Consider the following 9,930-nt stretch of genomic DNA (forward strand, 5'->3'; position numbering starts at 1 on the left):
TTAGCCAGAGGAAAAAAGAGCTGGAAACTATCAACCTTTTGAAGCTGTTGGCCTAAATAATATTGTGCATAGAATTTACATACCACTGTTCATAAGTTTCCCTTGTCAGAACTGGTCCTGATGTATTACCACAAGAGAGGTACCCTTCTCCAGACATCCTACGACTAGTCTGTCATCAGCTGTTGTGCTTTGAATACTTCCTACACGTAAGAATTTCTCCTTCTTCCTTGTTGCTGGTCAACTCCATTAAATCTTGTTCCATCATTTCCTCCTCTAGCTCAGTATTATCTCTCCCCAACACGTTAATGCAAACCTCATGAAATTCTGCACTGTCTTTTAGTCGTATGTGATGGAGTTGTATCACTGCATGACAATTTCAGCTTTCAATTAAAAAGAAGCTCCTAGCCTTCCTGGGAAGGGACAACAGCTTTAAAGTATGACTTACATGCATCTTCAAAGGCCAAGGGGAAGCAGCAAGTAAAAAGAACCTACTGCCTACTAACCTACTACTACTTAAAAAAAAAAAAAAAAAGTGAGACTATATGGAAATCATGTTTGTTTTTTTAATACTTGACTCATTATTTTATAACACCACTGGCAATACTACTAAAACCCCTTCCCTGTAGTGCTGCTCAAACACTCATATATTCCTGTGATGACTGCCAACAGCAATAAATGTCTTCCGGTCTTACATTCATATTAAATATCTGGCTGTTTACAAAAATGCTTCCCAAAGATTCCTCAAGTGTTTGCACAGATCTTTACCTCTGTGAGCCATTACGAAAAATCTTTTGTATCTGCGCACTTAACACAAAGGCCAGTAAACTCAGTGGAAAAATTCCCATTAATCTCAAAGGTGTGGATCAAAGTTCTTTGGTTACCAAAACCATGTTGTTTTATAGGGGTAAATCTTCATATCTAGTTGGCTGCTGATACTTGTGCCAGCATCTTATGTTTTTATTTCAGGTAAGTGGCAAAATGAAATGAGCCAGGTCAAGTTTACTTGACTTTCCAGTTCTGTTTCATCAAACTTACCTCTGTCTCAGCAATGCCCAAGTGTGTCTGCATTTAACATTTGCAGACCCACGTTCTATTCATGTGATTTCAAGTGTCCTCTGCCATTTTTGGTGCCCATCAGGAAGTGTTCCATTCATGTTTTGAAAAACTATCCCACTCCTTAACTTTAGGCCTAAATAAAGAACTCTTCAAATACTAGTTACACGTGCGAAGGAAGTTTGTATTATCGCATTCATAATATTGCTGTAAACAGATCCCTCCTCCTTGCGTGGCATCTCAGACCTGTGGGTGCACAACATTCTGGAGGAATTACCTTAGGAAATTCAGGACTGAGCCATCATAGTCTCAGCAGTGAAGGTCACAGACGCGGGCTCCAGACCTTGACCTTGATTGACTGTGCAGGAGTGCCAACATACCAGAAAAGGGGAGAGCAAGGGGAAGGGTCAGCAGACATTAGAGACAGATGGCCTAATTCATCATCCACCATAAATAAGAAAAAAAAAAAAAAAGCTGTTCCAAGCATTACACACACAGCGATGATTGTAAATTCCACAACTGTGGAGACTTGCCAAGCCATTATACACATTATACACACACACACACACCCCCATGCTGCTGTCACTGTGCATAGCCCTAGAAAGGTGAAGTCGGGAGAAACTACAAAGCATAAAGGGTGTTCAGCTCTCCCAAAATTGGCTCATAAAATGATTACTCAAGTCCTGGTGGAATGAAATGCATGTAGGAGTTTGGTACTGACAGCATATTAGACTTTATTCATGAGAACCCTTAAAACAACGCAATGCCATGCAGGATGATGTTATTTATTAAGTTATCCAAGGATGTGACTGTGAACATTATATACCTAATTAGCTTCTTTCTTTTTTTCTGTTTTTTTTTTAAACTCTTAATAGTCTCCCAATTGAAACTGCTAGATTGTGCGTCCTGCTAAATGAAGTTCTCTAGTCACCAAGCAGAGCACCTCACAGGAACTGGCAACGCTCCACGACACTGCTTGGGAGGGATGGTGCACAGAGCAAATGGGGGTTTCCCAGACAGTGTCCTTTGATTTCTCTACAAAGAGCATAAAGCAGCATCCTAGATCCTGCCTTAGATTTTTTGGCACCTAGAAATTCACGGAGAACAAGTAAACAGAGTGGCATCAGTAATGCTGTTTGTCGCACAGGCTGAATGCTCCAAGGGGCACTGCGAGCACAGCTTCCCCACAGATAAAGACAACAGCAGCCATTGAATTGCTGAATGTCACAGAGCAAGTACCAGAGAGCTTGGTTACAGCCCTTTAGCTCTCTTTCCACACAGGCCAACATCTACGCACCACACAACAAAGAGTTATTAATACAATCTCTACAATCAGCCAGTGTATAAACTCACACTTGCACCCTAGGGCTCCTTTCAGGGATTCCTTAGGACCGCATGGCATGGATAATGCCACAAATTCCTGTGTCATTGATCTGAAAAGGCAATCCACTGAGCAGCCATTCCTCTTCTTGCCTGGTGACCTCAGAAGGATAAGACAAGGGAAGGGATGCTTTCGTACAAGCAGACTTAAAAAGCAAACACACTTGAGAATCAAAGTGTTCTTATCTGACTGCCAGTCTCTGAGTTCCAGATTCTGGGTTGCTCTGCTAGAGCTGATGGCATTTCAGAGAACCAGCACAACACACCCTACTGCTATCTTTGAGCCCCCTCGGGCTCCCACAGAGAAGCTACTTCTCTTGGACTTGCACATAGCCAAGAAAAACACAACACCCTGCTGTCCTGAGAACCTCCTCTCTAGCTTTCTTCTGCCAGCTGTATCCATCCATGCTTCCCCCTTGCCCTGCAGCACATTCCAAAAATCAACCCAAGCCGCTTCACTCAGTAACTCAAAAACAAGGAGGAGTTAGACAAAGCAGAAGTACAGTCCTGAATATTGCTAGCCGATTCCCATTCTGACAGGGAACATTTTGCTCCCCCTGTCCCAGAACAACTTTTCATCCAGAGAGTGCCTCGATCTGTTGAGGAAGGGGGAGAAGGAGAAAAACAAACAAACCCCATTCTCCTGCTTTCCCTCCTTACTCCAGCTACCCACTAGTCTTTCCATTACTTCATGAATATAAAGCCCCCCTTCTTCACCCAGTTTGTGGTCTCTCTTTATCTGTGTCTTTCCTAAATAATCTTTTTGAAACACTGAACACTGAGGGAATACTCACATGATCCTTGGGCATCTAATCCAGGTGTGATTCAGAACTCATAACAGCCAGGACCCTACGTTGCTTATGCAGTAGATGGAGATAGGATGGTACAGGAGACAACTCCTAAAGGTCAGCAGAGGCTGGCACAACTCACGCTACTACAGCTTATTTTACTTCCTCATCTCTTTTGAAATAAGGAACACAACTAACAACGTGGACTCCCTCCTCTTATTTACCCTGATATTTGCAAGAGACTTCTTACAGACTTAATCTAGACACATAGACCCTTGTGCATGAATGTTTTTTCATATAGCCTCTAACTACAGTTGTGAACACAACACCTTTTACAGTGCACATTAAGAGATTTGAATATTTCCATGGTTCTGAAAAATTTCTAGAGCTGTGTCTCCATCTATCTGCATAGGTTTTTGTCTGAATTTCTTATTTCAGCAGAGTTATGCTGAAGCTCGTGTCATGGCTATCTTTGTTGGGTAAGAGGATTCATGAAGACAAAGAGAGGTTGAGTGATTTAAACCTTGGGCTCAGAAGCACCGTCTACTCCACCAGAGCACTTTTCTCTTGGAACTTTGTTCTCCAAATGAACCAAAGAACAAACCCAAAGAACAAATCCCTTGGGATCCCACACCAATCAAGGAAGATCAGCTTAAACCTCATCCGCTGCCTGTGTCACCTCCAGTGAGGCTCACTGAAAGTCCCAGGGGCCAGCAATACAGGGGCACCTACTGAAATGTGGTCAAAAAGCTGTCATGCACAAAAGAGGCTTCACAGACAACTGGTTTCTTGACAGGGGCTGTAACCGTAACAGTGATAGGTGACTTTGTATCTTTTCCAGATAAATAACCAACATTGCAACCCACCAGATACCCTAAAAGTTGTATCTTGCAATAAATCTACACATTTGTATTGTGGGCAAGTGCAACTGGAAAAAAAGTTAAGACCCCAGAACTGTCCTCGCCCCTGATGTTCTTGGGCCTGCTTTTTTTGTCTGTTTGTTAAAAAGTGTGCATTTTTAAAAGTATTATTTAGATACTAACAGCTGTTCATTAAGAACCATGTCTAAATACCTCCTCTGTATTACAGTGTTTTCATCATCTAGGAAGCAACCAAGGTGCTGTTCAGTCCCCATTCAGGCAAACTATTGAATGCAACAGTACTTATAAAAGATCAAACTGGAAATCCTACAAAAATAAGATTCCTTTGCAGCTGTTGTGGCAGACATGAAGAACCCCTAGCACCGTCAGAGCAGTTTTTGTTTGTGCAGTATATATCAGTCTGCAGGTAGTTACAAAGCAATTGGAACACAATTTATGCTCAGGTAGGCCATGTTGCAAGCTAAAGCTGATTTTGGCTACTCAGCATTGCTTACAAGTTTAAATTCTGATGCTAACCACAAATTCATTTACAAGCTCTAACTTCCCCATAGTTTAAGCAATACTACTGATCATGGATATATCTTTATCCTTAAAGTTTAAGCAGAAAACTTGAGTTCTGCTAGAGAGATGGAGATCTTCACTGAGCTCCAAGCTCTAGAAGAAACTGCCTATAACATTTAGCGAGGTCAGCAGCAACTAGATACTGTACTCTGACTAACATATACAGTATCTGGAATGCCTCCTATCTAAAGCACAGTATATACAGATAACATTACAGAGTTCCCTGTAACCCAGCAAACATGTTACTGATACCTTCTCTAGGGCATGGTTGCAGAAGTGGATTCTACATGCAGATTCTGCCTTATTTAAATCATATTTCTAAAAGAGTGGGAAATGACATGCAAATTCTCCAGTTCTGATGCTTGACATTTCTCTAATGTTTTCACCCAGAGGAGAAAATGCAAATGCAAGACATGACTGATAAGTAATTCTGAGTAGTTCTTTGCCTTAGCAAGTAGAAATCTGGGAGCATCTGAGAAAAATAATATAATTCTCCCAGAAGTGAAATGCAACATGAAGTGGCTGCTGATTCAGTAGCACTGAAAACTGATGCTGGTTCAGCGTGGTTATAAAAACCTCATTGGCTAAATGTAATCCATTTGAATGCAGTTAACACTTAGCTCATAAACCAGAAACAGAAATTTAAAGACTACTGCACATTGATTTTAAGTGAGAGTCATTGTTGCTACATTAATAAGAAATGTCTGGGACAAAATAAATGGGGAGGGGAGAAAACTAAAATTAAGAAGCTGAACTTGAAGCAAGCAAGGTTAACATGCACTGTAGGAGATGCCCCCTCGTGGTCATACTCAAAGGCATCGCAGAGACAAAGGGAGAAGAAAGGAATAAAGACAAAGCAACTGAAAGAAAGTATCTCAGCCTAACTGCCTTCTCTCTGCATTTGAGCTCAATGAGCTAGGGAGAAACAAGACATCATGCCAGGATCGAGGTGAAAAATGCCTCCACCTAAAATAAGCCCCAACACATTTATACTCACACTTAAAGTGTATGTTTGCTTTTTACCTCCCCCCCAAAAATCCAGTCTTTCATAACCTTAATAGAAAAATAAGGCAGCATCACTAGTCAAAAGAACTTATATAAGATGAAAAAATTTAGGTTTTATTCTTGGAAATACTTTCACCTAAGGAGATAATAAAAGTATCCATTGTGACTAATGAGGAATGAAAACAGATGCTGGAAATAAAGACCTTTCCAGGGTCTAAGGTTACCTTTCCCTAGGATAATATTTTGAAACAATATCTGAAGACTCTCAGCTTGTAAAACCAGCAGGGCTCCATTAGAGTCAATAAAAGAGTGACATTTCCCCCTCAGGTGAAGAGCTGTTATCTAATATAACCTGCTGCTCCAAAAGCAAAGCAGCTGTTTTTCAGAAGTGTTCCTGGGTGACGAGGCATAAGCACACTCCGATGGGAGCAGCTGAGAGGATCCCAGCCGCTGCTGGCTTCAGCAGTCAGGATAACTCACTCCGCACCTCCGATCCGATAGCAGAATTCTAACAGAAGAGGCCCCATTCCCTCCTCTTCATCCCTGCCTCAGGGATCATCCACTCCCACGCCCACAGGTTCAGCTGCAAAGAGAATGATTATTTTGTCAAGAAGTTTACTCGAAAGAATTACTAGTAATTTCTCAAAAAGAAACCAGATTTTTATACTTTATGATAGCTTTTCAGATTTGTTTGACTTTACCTGTGTTTTTCTTTTTTTTTGGGGGGGGGGGAAATGAGGGGGTGTTGCATAATTTTATTCATATGTTCTTTTGGAATGCACAATTCTACCCATCCAGAACATTTTAGCCAAATTTTCAAGTCTCTTTCAAATCTTTGAGGGTGTATCATTTTCATTCCCATTTTTCTGCATTCTTGCCCATGTATAACTATTTATCTTTCATATTTCTGTACTTGTTAAGGGTCCTCATAACCAACAGAGTCACTGGAACTCAGAAAACCTTGCAAAAAAGTTGCAATTTTCCTATTAATCTTAATTTAAAAGGAAAAATCATTTTTGCAGATTTAGTCCGGTTTGGCTCCATCTGCTGCCCCAAACTACAAACTACACCTTGTGACACCTAAGGTATTAAAAATATAAAGTGAAACTCTCACAAAATATTTGAAGGACATTTGTTAAAAATGAATCACCAGAGGTCAGAGATTCAGCTGATGATGAAATCCCAGATTGACAGCTATGAAAATGGCTGAAGAACCATATTGGTGTTACTCAGCAACTACCTTAACACCAGCTTTCAAGTTGCCCCCATTTGCACATCCAGGCAATGACAGTTATGTTTTATAATAATAATTATAGTAACCAGAAAAGAGAAAAATGGCAACTTTCCCAAATTCCTTCTTTCTAGATCATACCTCCAGTGACTTTCTTTCACCCACTACACTTATCAGAAGCTGTACTTCTGATATTGACCCAAAAGAACAACCAGCTCTGTCTTACCACGTTTCTGAGAAGCACCTAACAGAAGCTGCCAGGCAGCCCAGCAGTCAATGTGCCAGAGCCCAGGCTCCCTAGACATGCAGAGCACATGTGCCATTGGGCTCCCAGGATTTCTACAACTTCTAGGATATCCTTAACAAACATTACAGGGGGGGAAATGGGATACATTTGAAAAAACTCAAGGATACAGTAACCCTAACCAAAGCTTGACTTTTCAAACCCCAGCAAGAATTTAGTGCACTGGCAAACAGAGAACTTCTCAGCTGCAAAGTTGAGTGGATCAGGTATGAACCATCATTAAGAATACAACAAATACATATACCTTGGAAACGTATCATTTCAACTGCATTTTGCAATGACTGTGTCAGAAAAGTATTTGGATTCATGCAGCAAAAGTGGATCAGTAGCGGCAGACAGCAGCAAAATCTGGGTTTTCTCGTGCAAGTCCTGACATTAGCCATGGCAAAAATCAGCCTGGGAAATCCCATTACTGCTTTCGTTCGTATGCACTGACAATTTACCAGACAACTCCTCCTCCTTTATACCAGGACTTCCCTTAAAACAGCACATACCATGGCTCCACATCTCGTTTACCACTTCCATGCAGCTGTTCTCCTTCTCTCTCTCTCATTTCCTTTCCAGTGTAGTGAGCTGGTACATATTTTGGTAGATAAATAACTCACCTTAAATTCCTGTCTGAGACCATCTTTAGTTTTAACTTTGAGCTTATGTGTTTCACAAGCCAAGGTAAATGTAGGATATTAGTATCTCATCTGTAGCACCACGTAAAGTGCTGTGCTTTGACATCTGGAGGAGCTGCTGCCCAAGATCATCTCCCATTTCATTCCTGTGCATATCAGCACTACTGCTAGCACAATTACTCAGTGAACCAGAGCAAGGAACTGATGCCATTAGTTCTCCCTCCTCCCCACCTTGCAGTGTGTAGCTGCACAGCAGAGAGGGCATCACAGGGCTGATAGTGAGTGCATAGGAAGAAAGAGGTGTAGCCAGAGAACAAAGCATCTACTTAGAAAGCAGCCTCTCTAGAAATACCACTTCCAAAGGAGAAATATAAAACAAAATAAAAAAAACAATTACTTAAGTAGTCACTTGAGTTCAAGAAAAAAAAATAAGCCCATAAACTTACCTTGAACAAAAATGATTCTGAAAGTCTTGACAAGTCTCTCCAGTTTTGTACAAAAACTAGTTCTAAGCCTTATACTTTTCAATCTATTACCTACTAAAGCCTAGGTAAGGGCTTTTCTACTCTTATTCTGCATAGTATTAACCCAGAATTCAGCTGTGTACTTTTCACTAGCTTGCTTGAATCATTACCCATTTTTCTACTGTGCTTGATAACAGACTTAAAACTGCCAGACTTAACTCGCAGGAAAATTTCTATCACAGTTGAAGTTACTATGTTATTACAGTTGCATCTAGGCCCTATTACGCTTACCACTGTACAAATAAAGATTCTGCTCAAGAATATCTACTGCTCCCTTATTAAGATTACAATTTGATCAAAACAAGCACAGCTGTTAACTTCATTGCCTATGAACTGTGCATCTCTTCTGAAGTTCAAACTAACAACTGTCAACCTAATGGCCTGGTATTAGCAAGCTTAACCAGTTAACTGAGAGAGGGGCCTGCTACTACCACAGTCAAGTTCTGTATCTGATGGTCACAGACTATGGGCACTTACCATGTTTAGTTACATGCACTAGATCAAATAGCATGAAATCAACCACCTTGGGTATGGATCTGTTGCATCAGCTGCCCAGTATGACTAGATTCTTGGACTTGGAATTCATTTGTTTGTTCCACCTGTGAGTAATTTAGGAATGCTTTGCTTTGTAGCCAGCCTGAAGGCATAATCCAATTAGAGCTCTCTATGCAGAGGACACACTTCAAAGTCTTCAGGGTTCTCAAATACAAAGCCCCTTTAAATGCTAACAGCTTTTTGGGGGTGGGGGTAGAGATTGGGAAGAAGTTATTTTGGCTTTGTGAGTTTTTGTTTCAAGTTTTGTACCCTACCCTCTCTTCACTAAGGGAAGTCTACTATGTAGTTAATGACTCCATAGGAGGTACGAAAGCTTTGCTGTATCAAATAGGATATCCTCTTCCTTCTGGCTTGTAAGATTTATTGCAGGAAGTAATTTCCTGCACGATTATCTCTCCCTGGGGAAGTTGCTCCTATATCAACTTTAGTCTTCTTCTCTTATCCTACCTTTTTCTGTAATTATTTGTACTTCCCAGCTCAGGAGAGACTCACATTCATGCCCTCCTCTCCTCCACTTCCTCATGTGGAGTAAGCAGCGCCAACCGATGTTCTCAGTGGTGAGTGAAGATGCTTAAGCAGCAGAAGAAAACCTATCAGACAGCTTTATTCTCCTTTTTCAGTGGAAGTGCCCTACAGAGTAAATGCAGTATACAAGTTTATTGTTTCTCACTGTACTGTTTAAGGTTAAGATAACTAAGGCTAGATCACATGGAAAAATAAATGACAGCTGAATGTACTCCCTACTTCCAAAACCATTTGTTTACTTACTGTAAGTTTATGCCAGTAGCTGATCTTTTTCAGTAAAGAGTATGGAATGAAGACCTAAGTTCTTCTCTGGCAGAAGTCTGTTTTAGGGCTCCATTTTGCAACACTAATTGATTTTTTGCTTTTACAACTGATCTGCTATCTGAGACAGGAAATAAAAGGTTCAGGGAAAAGCCTTAAGCTTTACAAAATAACACAGAAAACTCTAAACATTTTGTCAGAAGTCTAGCTTGGCACCAGGAAATGATTCATATTTTTAC

The sequence above is a fragment of the Apteryx rowi genome, unplaced genomic scaffold (assembly GCF_003343035.1).
Source record: "Apteryx rowi isolate R43461 unplaced genomic scaffold, aptRow1 scaffold_3, whole genome shotgun sequence".
NCBI classification, from domain to species: Eukaryota; Metazoa; Chordata; class Aves; order Apterygiformes; family Apterygidae; genus Apteryx; species Apteryx rowi.